The sequence below is a fragment of the Rhipicephalus microplus genome, unplaced genomic scaffold (assembly GCF_043290135.1).
Source record: "Rhipicephalus microplus isolate Deutch F79 unplaced genomic scaffold, USDA_Rmic scaffold_31, whole genome shotgun sequence".
NCBI classification, from domain to species: Eukaryota; Metazoa; Arthropoda; class Arachnida; order Ixodida; family Ixodidae; genus Rhipicephalus; species Rhipicephalus microplus.
The window spans coordinates 3,527,501-3,543,468 of NW_027464604.1; positions in this window are offsets into that span (position 1 = coordinate 3,527,501).

Consider the following 15,968-nt stretch of genomic DNA (forward strand, 5'->3'; position numbering starts at 1 on the left):
GCGCTTTCACATCAGATATCGCAGTTCCCCACTTTTAATGGTGAAAAACACTGCATCTCACTAATTGACATTGTTTAATGCGGTTTTACGACGGTTCATATCTTAACCTAACCTAACATTCGCACTTGTATCTAAAAACGCTCTATTACACTGTTTTGTTCACAATTACGATATTTGCATAACCTCACAGTTTTTCACCAACTTATTGCAGTACAGAACGCTGTATCTCGCTAAATGACATTGTTCTTTAAGGTTTCACGATGCTTGCTTGCGCTTTAACGAGAATATCACAATATAGCAGTTTCGCACTTGTAACAGTAGAACACGCAGTATTTGGCTTGTTCATTCCGTTTTGTGTGCTTTCACAACATTTCACCTATCGCAGTTTAATACTCGCAATAAAACAACACTATCTCGTTAGATGACGTCGTTTTTGGTAGTTTCACGACGCTACCTAGCTTAACCTAACCTAACCTAACCTAACCTTCGCACTTCTATCGTTAGAAAACGTTTTATTCGCAACTTTACAATGTTTTCTACAAGATTACGACGGTTTCATGCGCTTTCACATTAGATATCGTAGTTCCCGACTTGTAATGTTGAAAAACACTACATCTCACTAAGTGATATTGTTTATTGCGGTTTTACGACGGTTGATATGTCAACCTAACCTAACATTCGCACTTGTATCTAAAGACGCTCAATTACACTGTTTCGTTCACAATTACGATATTTGCTTGACCTCACAGTTTCTCACCAACTTATTACAGTACAGAACGCTGTATCTCGCTAAATGACATCGTTCTTTAAGGTTTCACGATACTTGCATGCGCTTTACCGAGAATGTCACAACATAGCAGTTTCGCACTTGTAACGGTACAACACGCAGTATTTGGCTTGTTCATGCCGTTTTGTGTGCTTTCACAACATTTTACCTATCGCAGTTTCGTACTCGCAAAAAAACAACACTATCTCGTTAGATGACGTCGTTTTTGGTGGTTTCACGACGCTACCTAGCTTAAACTAACATAACTCAACCTAACATAACCTTCGCACTTCTATCGTTAGAAAACGTTTTACTCGCTACTTTACATTGCTTTCTACAACATTACGACGGTTTCAAGCGCTTTCACATTAGATATCGCAGTTCCCAACTTGTAAAGGTGAAAAACACTGCATCTCACTAAGTGACATTGTTTAATGCGGTTTTACGACGGTTCATACCTTAACCTAACGTAACCTAACCTAACCTAACCCAACCTAACCTAACATAACCTAACCTAACCTAACCTAACCTAACCAAACCTAACCTAACGTAACCTAACCTAACCTAACCTAACCTAACCTAACGACGTTTGCAAGCGCTTTCACATTAGATATCGCAGTTCCCGACTTGTAATGGTGAAAAACACTGCATCTCACTGAGTGACATTTTTAATGCGGTTTTACGACGGTTCATATCTTAACCTAACCTAACATTCGTACTTGTATTGAAAAACGCTCTATTACACTGTTTCGTTCACAATTACGATATTTGCATAACCTCACAGTTTTTCACCAACTTATTGCAGTACAGAACGCTGTATCTCGCTAAATGACATTGTTCTTTAAGGTTTCACGATGCTTGCATGCGCTTTAACGAGAATATCACAATATAGCAGTTTCGCACTTGTAACGGTAGAACACGCAGTATTTGGCTTGTTCATGCCGTTTTGTGTGCATTCACAACATTTCACCTATCGCAGTTTAATACTCGCAATAAAACAACACTATCTCGTTAGATGACGTCGTTTTTGGTAGTTTCACGACGCTTCCTAGCTTAAAGTAACCTAACCTAACCTAACCTTCGCACTTCTATCGTTAGAAAACGTTTTACTCGCAACTTTACAATGTTTTCTACAAGATTACGACGGTTTCATGCGCTTTCACATTAGATATCGCAGTTCCCAACTTGTAAAGGTGAAAAACACTGCATCTCACTAAGTGACATTGTTTAATGCGGTTTTACGACGGTTCATACCTTAACCTAACGTAACATAACCTAACCTAACCTAACCTTACCTAACCTAACCTAACCTAACCTAACCTAACCTTACCTAACCTAACCTAACCTAACCTAACCCAACCCAACCCAACCTAACCTAACCTAACCTAACCTAAACTAACCTAACCTAACCCAACCTAACCTAACCTAACCTAACCCACCCTAACCCAACCCAACCCAACCTAACCTAACCTAAGCTAACCTAACCTAACCTAACCAAACCTAACCTAACCTAACTTAACCTAACCTAACGTAACCTAACCTAACCTAACCTATTCTAACGTAACCTAACCTTACCTGACCTAACCTAACCTAACGTAACCTAACCTAACCTAACATAATCTAACGTAACCTAACCTAACCTAACCTAACCTAACGTAACCTAACCTAACCTAACCCAACCTAACCCAACCCAACCCAACCCAACAACACCCAACCCAACCTAACCTAACCTAACCTAACCTAACCTTACCTAACCTAACCAAATTATCCTTACCTAACCTAACCTAACCTAACGTAACCTAACCTAACCTAACCTAACGTAACCTAACCTAACCTAACGTAACCTAACCTAACCTAAGCTAACCCAACCTAACCTAACCTAACCTAACCTAACCCAACTCAACCCAACCTAACCTAATCTAACCTAACCTAACCTAACCTAACCTAACCTAACCAAACCTAACCTAACCTAACCTAACCTAACCTAACCTAACGACGGTTGCAAGCGCTTTCACATTAGATATCGCAGTTCCCCACTTTTAATGGTGAAAAACACTGCATCTCACTAATTGACATTGTTTATTGCGGTTTTACGACGGTTCATATCTTAACCTAACCTAACATTCGTACTTGTATTGAAAAACGCTCTATTACACTGTTTCGTTCACAATTACGATATTTGCATAACCTCACAGTTTTTCACCAACTTATTGCAGTACAGAACGCTGTATCTCGCTAAATGACATTGTTCTTTAAGGTTTCACGATGCTTGCATGCGCTTTAACGAGAATATCACAATATAGCAGTTTCGCACTTGTAACGGTAGAACACGCAGTATTTGGCTTGTTCATGCCGTTTTGTGTGCATTCACAACGTTTCACCTATTGCAGTTTAATACTCGCAATAAAACAACACTATCTCGTTAGATGACGTCGTTTTTGGTAGTTTCACGACGCTTCCTAGCTTAAAGTAACCTAACCTAACCTAACCTTCGCACTTCTATCGTTAGAAAACGTTTTACTCGCAACTTTACAATGTTTTCTACAAGATTACGACGGTTTCATGCGCTTTCACATTAGATATCGCAGTTCCCAACTTGTAAAGGTGAAAACCACTGCATCTCACTAAGTGACATTGTTTAATGCGGTTTTACGACGGTTCATACCTTAACCTAACGTAACCTAACCTAACCTATCCTAACCTTACCTAACCTAACCTAACCTAACCTAACCTAACCTTACCTAACCTAACCTAACCTAACCTAACCCAACCCAACCCAACCTAACCTAACCTAACCTAACCTAAACTAACCTAACCTAACCCAACCTAACCTAACCTAACCTAACCCACCCTAACCCGACCCAACCCAACCTAACCTAACCTAAGCTAACCTAACCTAACCTAACCAAACCTAACCTAACCTAACTTAACCTAACCTAACGTAACCTAACCTAACCTAACCTATTCTAACGTAACCTAACCTTACCTGACCTAACCTAACCTAACGTAACCTAACCTAACCTAACATAACCTAACGTAACCTAACCTAACCTAACCTAACCTAACGTAACCTAACCTAACCTAACCCAACCTAACCCAACCCAACCCAACCCAACCCAACAACACCCAACCCAACCTAACCTAACCTAACCTAACCTTACCTAACCTAACCAAATTATCCTTACCTAACCTAACCTAACCTAACGTAACCTAACCTAACCTAACCTAACGTAACCTAACCTAACCTAACGTAACCTAACCTAACCTAACCTAACCCAACCTAACCTAACCTAACCTAACCTAACCCAACTCAACCCAACCTAACCTAATCTAACCTAACCTAACCTAACCTAACCTAACCTAACCAAACCTAACCTAACCTAACCTAACCTAACCTAACCTAACGACGGTTGCAAGCGCTTTCACATTAGATATCGCAGTTCCCCACTTTTAATGGTGAAAAACACTGCATCTCACTAATTGACATTGTTTATTGCGGTTTTACGACGGTTCATATCTTAACCTAACCTAACATTCGCACTTGTATCTAAAAACGCTCTATTACACTGTTTTGTTCACAATTACGATATTTGCATAACCTCACAGTTTTTCACCAACTTATTGCAGTACAGAACGCTGTATCTCGCTAAATGACATTGTTCTTTAGGGTTTCACGATGCTTGCATGCGCTTTAACGAGAATATCACAATATAGCAGTTTCGCACTTGTAACGGTAGAACACGCAGTATTTGGCTTCTTCATGCCGTTTTGTGTGCATTCACAACATTTCACCTATCGCAGTTTAATACTCGCAATAAAACAACACTATCCCGTTAGATGACGTCGTTTTTGGTAGTTTCACGACGCTACCTAGCTTAACCTAACCTAACCTAACCTTCGCACTTCTATCGTTAGAAAACGTTTTATTCGCAACTTTACAATGTTTTCTACAAGATTACGACGGTTTTATGCGCTTTCACATTAGATATCGTTGTTCCCGACTTGTAATGTTGAAAAACACTACATCTCACTAAGTGAGATTGTTTATTGCGGTTTTACGACGGTTGATATGTCAACCTAACCTAACATTCGCACTTGTATGTAAAGACGCTCAATTACACTGTTTCGTTCACAATTACGATATTTGCTTGACCTCACAGTTTCTCACCAACTTATTACAGTACAGAACGCTGTATCTCGCTAAATGACATCGTTCTTTAAGGTTTCACGATACTTGCATGTGCTTTACCGAGAATGTCACAACATAGCAGTTTCGCACTTGTAACGGTACAACACGCAGTATTTGGCTTGTTCATGCCGTTTTGTGTGCTTTCACAACATTTTACCTATCGCAGTTTCGTACTCGCAATAAAACAACACTATCTCGTTAGATGACGTTGTTTTTGGTAGTTTCACGACGCTACCTAGCTTAAACTAACATAACTCAACCTAACATGACCTTCGCACTTCTATCGTTAGAAAACGTTTTACTCGCTACTTTACATTGCTTTCTACAACATTACGACCGTTTCAAGCGCTTTCACATTAGATATCGCAGTTCCCAACTTGTAAAGGTGAAAAACACTGCATCTCACTAAGTGACATTGTTTATTGCGGTTTTACGACGGTTCATACCTTAACCTAACGTAACCTAACCTAACCTAACCCAATCTAACCTAACATAACCTAACCTAACCTAACCTAACCAAACCTAACCTAACGTAACCTAACCTAACCTAACCTAACCTAACCTAACGACGTTTGCAAGCGCTTTCACATTAGATATCGCAGTTCCCGACTTGTAATTGTGAAAAACACTGCATCTCACTAAGTGACATTGTTTAATGCGGTTTTACGACGGTTCATATCTTAACCTAACCTAACATTCGTACTTGTATTGAAAAACGCTCTATTACACTGTTTCGTTCACAATTACGATATTTGCATAACCTCACAGTTTTTCACCAACTTATTGCAGTACAGAACGCTGTATCTCGCTAAATGACATTGTTCTTTAAGGTTTCACGATGCTTGCATGCGCTTTAACGAGAATATCACAATATAGCAGTTTCGCACTTGTAACGGTAGAACACGCAGTATTTGGCTTGTTCATGCCGTTTTGTGTGCATTCACAACATTTCACCTATCGCAGTTTAATACTCGCAATAAAACAACACTATCTCGTTAGATGACGTCGTTTTTGGTAGTTTCACCACGCTACCTAGCTTAAAGTAACCTAACCTAACCTAACCTTCGCACTTCTATCGTTAGAAAACGTTTTACTCGCAACTTTACAATGTTTTCTACAAGATTACGACGGTTTCATGCGCTTTCACATTAGATATCGCAGTTCCCAACTTGTAAAGGTGAAAAACACTGCATCTCACTAAGTGACATTGTTTAATGCGGTTTTACGACGGTTCATACCTTAACCTAACGTAACCTAACCTAACCTAACCGAACCTAACCTAACCTAACCTAACCTAACCTAACCTTACCTAACCTAACCTAACCTAACCTAACCCAACCCAACCCAACCTAACCTAACCTAACCTAACCTAAACTAACCTAACCTAACCCAACCTAACCTAACCTAACCTAACCTAACCCACCCTAACCCAACCCAACCCAACCTAACCTAACCTAACCTAACCTAACCAAACCTAACCTAACCTAACTTAACCTAACCTAACGTAACCTAACCTAACCTAACCTATTCTAACGTAACCTAACCTTACCTGACCTAACCTAACCTAACGTAACCTAAACTAACCTAACATAACCTAACGTAACCTAACCTAACCTAACCTAACCTAACGTAACCTAACCTAACCTAACCCAACCTAACCCAACCCAACCCAACCCAACAACACCCAACCCAACCTAACCTAACCTAACCTAACCTTACCTAACCTAACCTAACCTAACCTAACCTAACCTAACGTAACCTAACCTAACCTAACGTAACCTAACCTAACCTAACCTAACCCAACCTAACCTAACCTAACCTAACCCAACTCAACCCAACCTAACCTAATCTAACCTAACCTAACCTAACCTAACCTAACCAAACCTAACCTAACCTAACCTAACCTAACCTAACCTAACGACGGTTGCAAGCGCTTTCACATTAGATATCGCAGTTCCCCACTTTTAATGGTGAAAAACACTGCATCTCACTAATTGACATTGTTTAATGCGGTTTTACGACGGTTCATATCTTAACCTAACCTAACATTCGCACTTGTATCTAAAAACGCTCTATTACACTGTTTTGTTCACAATTACGATATTTGCATAACCTCACAGTTTTTCACCAACTTATTGCAGTACAGAACGCTGTATCTCGCTAAATGACATTGTTCTTTAAGGTTTCACGATGCTTGCATGCGCTTTAACGAGAATATCACAATATAGCAGTTTCGCACTTGTAACGGTAGAACACGCAGTATTTGGCTTGTTCATGCCGTTTTGTGTGCATTCACAACATTTCACCTATTGCAGTTTAATACTCGCAATAAAACAACACTATCTCGTTAGATGACGTCGTTTTTGGTAGTTTCACGACGCTTCCTAGCTTAAAGTAACCTAACCTAACCTAACCTTCGCACTTCTATCGTTAGAAAACGTTTTACTCGCAACTTTACAATGTTTTCTACAAGATTACGACGGTTTCATGCGCTTTCACATTAGATATCGCAGTTCCCAACTTGTAAAGGTGAAAACCACTGCATCTCACTAAGTGACATTGTTTAATGCGGTTTTACGACGGTTCATACCTTAACCTAACGTAACCTAACCTAACCTAACCTAACCTTACCTAACCTAACCTAACCTAACCTAACCTAACCTAACCTTACCTAACCTAACCTAACCTAACCTAACCCAACCCAACCCAACCTAACCTAACCTAACCTAACCTAAACTAACCTAACCTAACCCAACCTAACCTAACCTAACCTAACCCACCCTAACCCAACCCAACCCAACCTAACCTAACCTAAGCTAACCTAACCTAACCTAACCAAACCTAACCTAACCTAACTTAACCTAACCTAACGTAACCTAACCTAACCTAACCTATTCTAACGTAACCTAACCTTACCTGACCTAACCTAACCTAACGTAACCTAACCTAACCTAACATAACCTAACGTAACCTAACCTAACCTAACCTAACCTAACGTAACCTAACCTAACCTAACCCAACCTAACCCAACCCAACCCAACCCAACCCAACAACACCCAACCCAACCTAACCTAACCTAACCTAACCTTACCTAACCTAACCAAATTATCCTTACCTAACCTAACCTAACCTAACGTAACCTAACCTAACCTAACGTAACCTAACCTAACCTAACGTAACCTAACCTAACCTAACCTAACCCAACCTAACCTAACCTAACCTAACCTAACCCAACTCAACCCAACCTAACCTAATCTAACCTAACCTAACCTAACCTAACCTAACCTAACCAAACCTAACCTAACCTAACGTAACCTAACCTAACCTAACGACGGTTGCAAGCGCTTTCACATTAGATATCGCAGTTCCCCACTTTTAATGGTGAAAAACACTGCATCTCACTAATTGACATTGTTTATTGCGGTTTTACGACGGTTCATATCTTAACCTAACCTAACATTCGCACTTGTATCTAAAAACGCTCTATTACACTGTTTTGTTCACAATTACGATATTTGCATAACCTCACAGTTTTTCACCAACTTATTGCAGTACAGAACGCTGTATCTCGCTAAATGACATTGTTCTTTAGGGTTTCACGATGCTTGCATGCGCTTTAACGAGAATATCACAATATAGCAGTTTCGCACTTGTAACGGTAGAACACGCAGTATTTGGCTTCTTCATGCCGTTTTGTGTGCATTCACAACATTTCACCTATCGCAGTTTAATACTCGCAATAAAACAACACTATCCCGTTAGATGACGTCGTTTTTGGTAGTTTCACGACGCTACCTAGCTTAACCTAACCTAACCTAACCTTCGCACTTCTATCGTTAGAAAACGTTTTATTCGCAACTTTACAATGTTTTCTACAAGATTACGACGGTTTTATGCGCTTTCACATTAGATATCGTAGTTCCCGACTTGTAATGTTGAAAAACACTACATCTCACTAAGTGAGATTGTTTATTGCGGTTTTACGACGGTTGATATGTCAACCTAACCTAACATTCGCACTTGTATGTAAAGACGCTCAATTACACTGTTTCGTTCACAATTACGATATTTGCTTGACCTCACAGTTTCTCACCAACTTATTACAGTACAGAACGCTGTATCTCGCTAAATGACATCGTTCTTTAAGGTTTCACGATACTTGCATGTGCTTTACCGAGAATGTCACAACATAGCAGTTTCGCACTTGTAACGGTACAACACGCAGTATTTGGCTTGTTCATGCCGTTTTGTGTGCTTTCACAACATTTTACCTATCGCAGTTTCGTACTCGCAATAAAACAACACTATCTCGTTAGATGACGTTGTTTTTGGTAGTTTCACGACGCTACCTAGCTTAAACTAACATAACTCAACCTAACATGACCTTCGCACTTCTATCGTTAGAAAACGTTTTACTCGCTACTTTACATTGCTTTCTACAACATTACGACCGTTTCAAGCGCTTTCACATTAGATATCGCAGTTCCCAACTTGTAAAGGTGAAAAACACTGCATCTCACTAAGTGACATTGTTTATTGCGGTTTTACGACGGTTCATACCTTAACCTAACGTAACCTAACCTAACCTAACCCAATCTAACCTAACATAACCTAACCTAACCTAACCTAACCAAACCTAACCTAACGTAACCTAACCTAACCTAACCTAACCTAACCTAACGACGTTTGCAAGCGCTTTCACATTAGATATCGCAGTTCCCGACTTGTAATTGTGAAAAACACTGCATCTCACTAAGTGACATTGTTTAATGCGGTTTTACGACGGTTCATATCTTAACCTAACCTAACATTCGTACTTGTATTGAAAAACGCTCTATTACACTGTTTCGTTCACAATTACGATATTTGCATAACCTCACAGTTTTTCACCAACTTATTGCAGTACAGAACGCTGTATCTCGCTAAATGACATTGTTCTTTAAGGTTTCACGATGCTTGCATGCGCTTTAACGAGAATATCACAATATAGCAGTTTCGCACTTGTAACGGTAGAACACGCAGTATTTGGCTTGTTCATGCCGTTTTGTGTGCATTCACAACATTTCACCTATCGCAGTTTAATACTCGCAATAAAACAACACTATCTCGTTAGATGACGTCGTTTTTGGTAGTTTCACGACGCTACCTAGCTTAAAGTAACCTAACCTAACCTAACCTTCGCACTTCTATCGTTAGAAAACGTTTTACTCGCAACTTTACAATGTTTTCTACAAGATTACGACGGTTTCATGCGCTTTCACATTAGATATCGCAGTTCCCAACTTGTAAAGGTGAAAAACACTGCATCTCACTAAGTGACATTGTTTAATGCGGTTTTACGACGGTTCATACCTTAACCTAACGTAACCTAACCTAACCTAACCTAACCTTACCTAACCTAACCTAACCTAACCTAACCTAACCTTACCTAACCTAACCTAACCTAACCTAACCCAACCCAACCCAACCTAACCTAACCTAACCTAACCTAAACTAACCTAACCTAACCCAACCTAACCTAACCTAACCTAACCTAACCCACCCTAACCCAACCCAACCCAACCTAACCTAACCTAACCTAACCTAACCAAACCTAACCTAACCTAACTTAACCTAACCTAACGTAACCTAACCTAACCTAACCTATTCTAACGTAACCTAACCTTACCTGACCTAACCTAACCTAACGTAACCTAACCTAACCTAACATAACCTAACGTAACCTAACCTAACCTAACCTAACCTAACGTAACCTAACCTAACCTAACCCAACCTAACCCAACCCAACCCAACCCAACAACACCCAACCCAACCTAACCTAACCTAACCTAACCTTACCTAACCTAACCTAACCTAACCTAACCTAACCTAACGTAACCTAACCTAACCTAACGTAACCTAACCTAACCTAACCTAACCCAACCTAACCTAACCTAACCTAACCTAACCCAACTCAACCCAACCTAACCTAATCTAACCTAACCTAACCTAACCTAACCTAACCAAACCTAACCTAACCTAACCTAACCTAACCTAACCTAACGACGGTTGCAAGCGCTTTCACATTAGATATCGCAGTTCCCCACTTTTAATGGTGAAAAACACTGCATCTCACTAATTGACATTGTTTAATGCGGTTTTACGACGGTTCATATCTTAACCTAACCTAACATTCGCACTTGTATCTAAAAACGCTCTATTACACTGTTTTGTTCACAATTACGATATTTGCATAACCTCACAGTTTTTCACCAACTTATTGCAGTACAGAACGCTGTATCTCGCTAAATGACATCGTTCTTTAAGGTTTCACGATACTTGCATGCGCTTTAACGAGAATATCACATTAAAGCAGTTTCGCACTTGTAAAGGCACAAGACGCAGTATGTGGCTAGTTCATGCCATTTTGTGTGCTTTCCCAATATTTTACCTATCACAGTTTCGTACTCGCAATAAAACAACACTATCTCGTTAGATGACATCGTTTTTGGTGGTTTCACGACGCTACCTAGCTCAAACTAACCGAACCTTCGCACTTCTATCGTTAGAAAACGTTTTATTCGCTACTTTACAATGTTTTCTACAAGATTACGACGGTTTCATGCGCTTTCACATTAGATATCGCAGTTCCCGACTTGTAATGGTGAAAAGCACAGCATCTCACTAAGTGACATTGTTTAATGCGGTTTTAGCGCGGTTCATATCTTAACCTAACCTAACCTTACCTAACCCAACCTAACCTAACCTAACCTAACCAAACCTTACCTAACATCCCTAACCTAACCTAACCTAACCTAACCTAACCAAACCTAACCTAACCTAACCTAACGTAACCTAACCTAACCTAACCTAACGACGTTTGCAAGCGCTTTCACATTAGATATCGCAGTTCCCGACTTGTAATGGTGAAAAACACTGCATCTCACTAAGTGACATTGTTTAATGCGGTTTTACGACGGTTCATATCTTAACCTAACCTAACATTCGCACTTGTATTAAAAAACGCTCTATTACACTGTTTCGTTCACAATTAGGATATTTGCATAACCTCACAGTTTCTCACCAACCTATTACAGTACAGAACGCTGTATCTCGCTAAATGACATCGTTCTTTAAGGTTTCACGATACTTGCATGCGCTTTACCGAGAATGTCACAACATAGCAGTTTCGCACTTGTAACGGTACAACACGCAGTATTTGGCTTGTTCATGCCGTTTTGTGTGCTTTCACAACATTTTACCTATCGCAGTTTCGTACTCGCAATAAAACAACACTATCTCGTTAGATGACGTCGTTTTTGGTGGTTTCACGACGCTACCTAGCTTAAACTAACATAACTCAACCTAACATAACCTTCGCACTTCTATCGTTAGAAAACGTTTTACTCGCTACTTTACATTGCTTTCTACAACATTACGACGGTTTCAAGCGCTTTCACATTAGATATCGCAGTTCCCAACTTGTAAAGGTGAAAAACACTGCATCTCACTAAGTGACATTGTTTAATGCGGTTTTAGCGCGGTTCATATCTTAACCTAACCTAACCTAACCTTACCTAACCCAACCTAACCTAACATAACCTAACCTAACCTAACCAAACCTAACCTAACGTAACCTAACCTAACCTAACCTAACCTAACGACGTTTGCAAGCGCTTTCAAATTAGATATCGCAGTTCCCGACTTGTAATGGTGAAAAACACTGCATCTCACTAAGTGACATTGTTTAATGCGGTTTTACGACGGTTCATATCTTAACCTAACCTAACATTCGTACTTGTATTAAAAAACGCTCTATTACACTGTTTCGTTCACAATTAGGATATTTGCATAACCTCACAGTTTTTCACCAACTTATTGCAGTACAGAACGCTGTATCTCGCTAAATGACATCGTTCTTTAAGGTTTCACGATGCTTGCATGCGCTTTAACGAGAATATCACAACATAGCAAACTCGCACTTGTAACGGTACAACACGCAGTATTTGGCTTGTTCATGCCGTTTTGTGTGCTTTCACAACATTTCACCTATCGCAGTTTCGTACTCGCAATAAAACAACACTATCTCGTTAGATGACGTTGTTTTTGGTAGTTTCACGACGCTACCTAGCTTAAACTAACATAACTCAACCTAACATAACCTTCGCACTTCTATCGTTAGAAAACGTTTTACTCGCTACTTTATATTGCTTTCTACAACATTACGACGGTTTCAAGCGCTTTCACATTAGATATCACAGTTCCCAACATGTTAAGGTGAAAAACACTGCATCTCACTAAGTGACATTGTTTAATGTGGTTTTACGACGGTTCATACCTTAACCTAACGTAACCTAACCTAACCTAACCTAACCTTACCTAACCTAACCTAACCTAACCCAACCCAATCCAACCTAACCTAACCTAACCTAAACTAACCTAACCCAACCTAACCTAACCTAACCTAACCTAACCCAACCTAACCCAACCCAACCCAACCTAACCTAACCTAAGCTAACCTAACCTAACCAAACCTAACCTAACCTAACTTAACCTAACCTAACGTAACCTAACCTAACCTATTCTAACGTAACCTAACCTTACCTGACCTAACCTAACCTAACGTAACCTAACCTAACCTAACATAACCTAACGCAACCTAACCTAACCTAACCTAACCTAACGTAACCTAACCTAACCTAACCCAACCTAACCAGACCCAACCCAACAACACCCAACCCAACCTAACCTAACCTAACCTTACCTAACCTAACCAAATTATCCTTACCTAACCTAACCTAACCTAACGTAACCTAACCTAACCTAACCCAACCTAACCTAACCTAACCATCCTAACCCAACTCAACCCAACCTAACCTAATCTAACCTAACCTAACCTAGCCTAACCTAACCAAACCTAACCTAACCTAACCTAACCTAACCTAACGACGGTTGCAAGCGCTTTCACATTAGATATCGCAGTTCCCCACTTTTAATGGTGAAAAACACTGCATCTGACTAATTGACATTGTTTAATGCGGTTTTACGACGGTTCATATCTTAACCTAACCTAACATTCGCACTTGTATCTAAAAACGCTCTATTACACTGTTTTGTTCACAATTACGATATTTGCATAACCTCACAGTTTTTCACCAACTTATTGCAGTACAGAACGCTGTATCTCGCTAAATGACATTGTTCTTTAAGGTTTCACGATGCTTGCATGCGCTTTAACGAGAATACCACAATATAGCAGTTTCGCACTTGTAACGGTAGAACACGCAGTATTTGGCTTGTTCATTCCATTTTGTGTGCTTTCACAACATTTCACCTATCGCAGTTTAATACTCGCAATAAAACAACACTATCTCGTTAGATGACGTCGTTTTTGGTAGTTTCACGACGCTACCTAGCTTAACCTAACCTAACCTAACCTAACCTTCGCACTTCTATCGTTAGAAAACGTTTTATTCGCAACTTTACAATGTTTTCTACAAGATTACGACGGTTTCATGCGCTTTCACATTAGATATCGTAGTTCCCGACTTGTAATGTTGAAAAACACTACATCTCACTAAGTGACATTGTTTAATGCGGTTTTACGACGGTTGATATGTCAACCTAACCTAACATTCGCACTTGTATCTAAAGACGCTCAATTACACTCTTTCGTTCACAATTACGATATTTGCTTGACCTCACAGTTTCTCACCAACTTATTACAGTACAGAACGCTGTATCTCGCTAAATGACATCGTTCTTTAGGTTTCACGATACTTGCATGCGCTTTACCGAGAATGTCACAACATAGCAGTTTCGCACTTGTAACGGTACAACACGCAGTATTTGGCTTGTTCATGCCGTTTTGTGTGCTTTCACAACATTTTACCTATCGCAGTTTCGTACTCGCAATAAAACAACATTATCTCGTTAGATGACGTCGTTTTTGGTGGTTTCACGACGCTACCTAGCTTAAACTAACATAACTCAACCTAACATAACCTTCGCACTTCTATCGTTAGAAAACGTTTTACTCGCTACTTTACATTGCTTTCTACAACTTTACGGCGGTTTCAAGCGCTTTCACATTAGATATCGCAGTTCCCAACTTGTAAAGGTGAAAAACACTGCATCTCACTAAGTGACATTGTTTAATGCGGTTTTACGACGGTTCATACCTTAACCTAACGTAACCTAACCTAACCTAACCCAACCTAACATAACCTAACCTAACCTAACCTAACCAAACCTAACCTAACGTAACCTAACCTAACCTAACCTAACCTTACCTAACCTAACCTAACGACGTTTGCAAGCGCTTTCACATTAGATATCGCAGTTCCCGACTTGTAATGGTGAAAAACACTGCATCTCACTAAGTGCCATTGTTTAATGCGGTTTTACGACGGTTCATATCTTAACCTAACCTAACATTCGTACTTGTATGGAAAAACGCTCTATTACACTGTTTCGTTCACAATTACGATATTTGCATAACCTCACAGTTTTTCACCAACTTATTGCAGTACAGAACGCTGTATCTCGCTAAATGACATCGTTCTTTAAGGTTTCACGATGCTTGCATGCGCTTTAACGAGAATATCACAACATAGCAAACTCGCACTTGTAACGGTACAACACGCAGTATTTGGCTTGTTCATGCCGTTTTGTGTGCTTTCACAACATTTCACCTATCGCAGTTTCGTACTCGCAATAAAACAACACTATCTCGTTAGATGACGTTGTTTTTGGTAGTTTCACGACGCTACCTAGCTTAAACTAACATAACTCAACCTAACATGACTTTCGCACTTCTATCGTTAGAAAACGTTTTACTCGCTACTTTACATTGCTTTCTACAACATTACGACCGTTTCAAGCGCTTTCACATTAGATATCACAGTTCCCAAAACACTGCATCTCGCTAAGTGACATTTTTAATGCGGTTTTACGACGGTTCATACCTTAACCTAACGTAACCTAACCTAACCTAACCCAACCTAACCTAACATAACCTAACCTAACCTAACC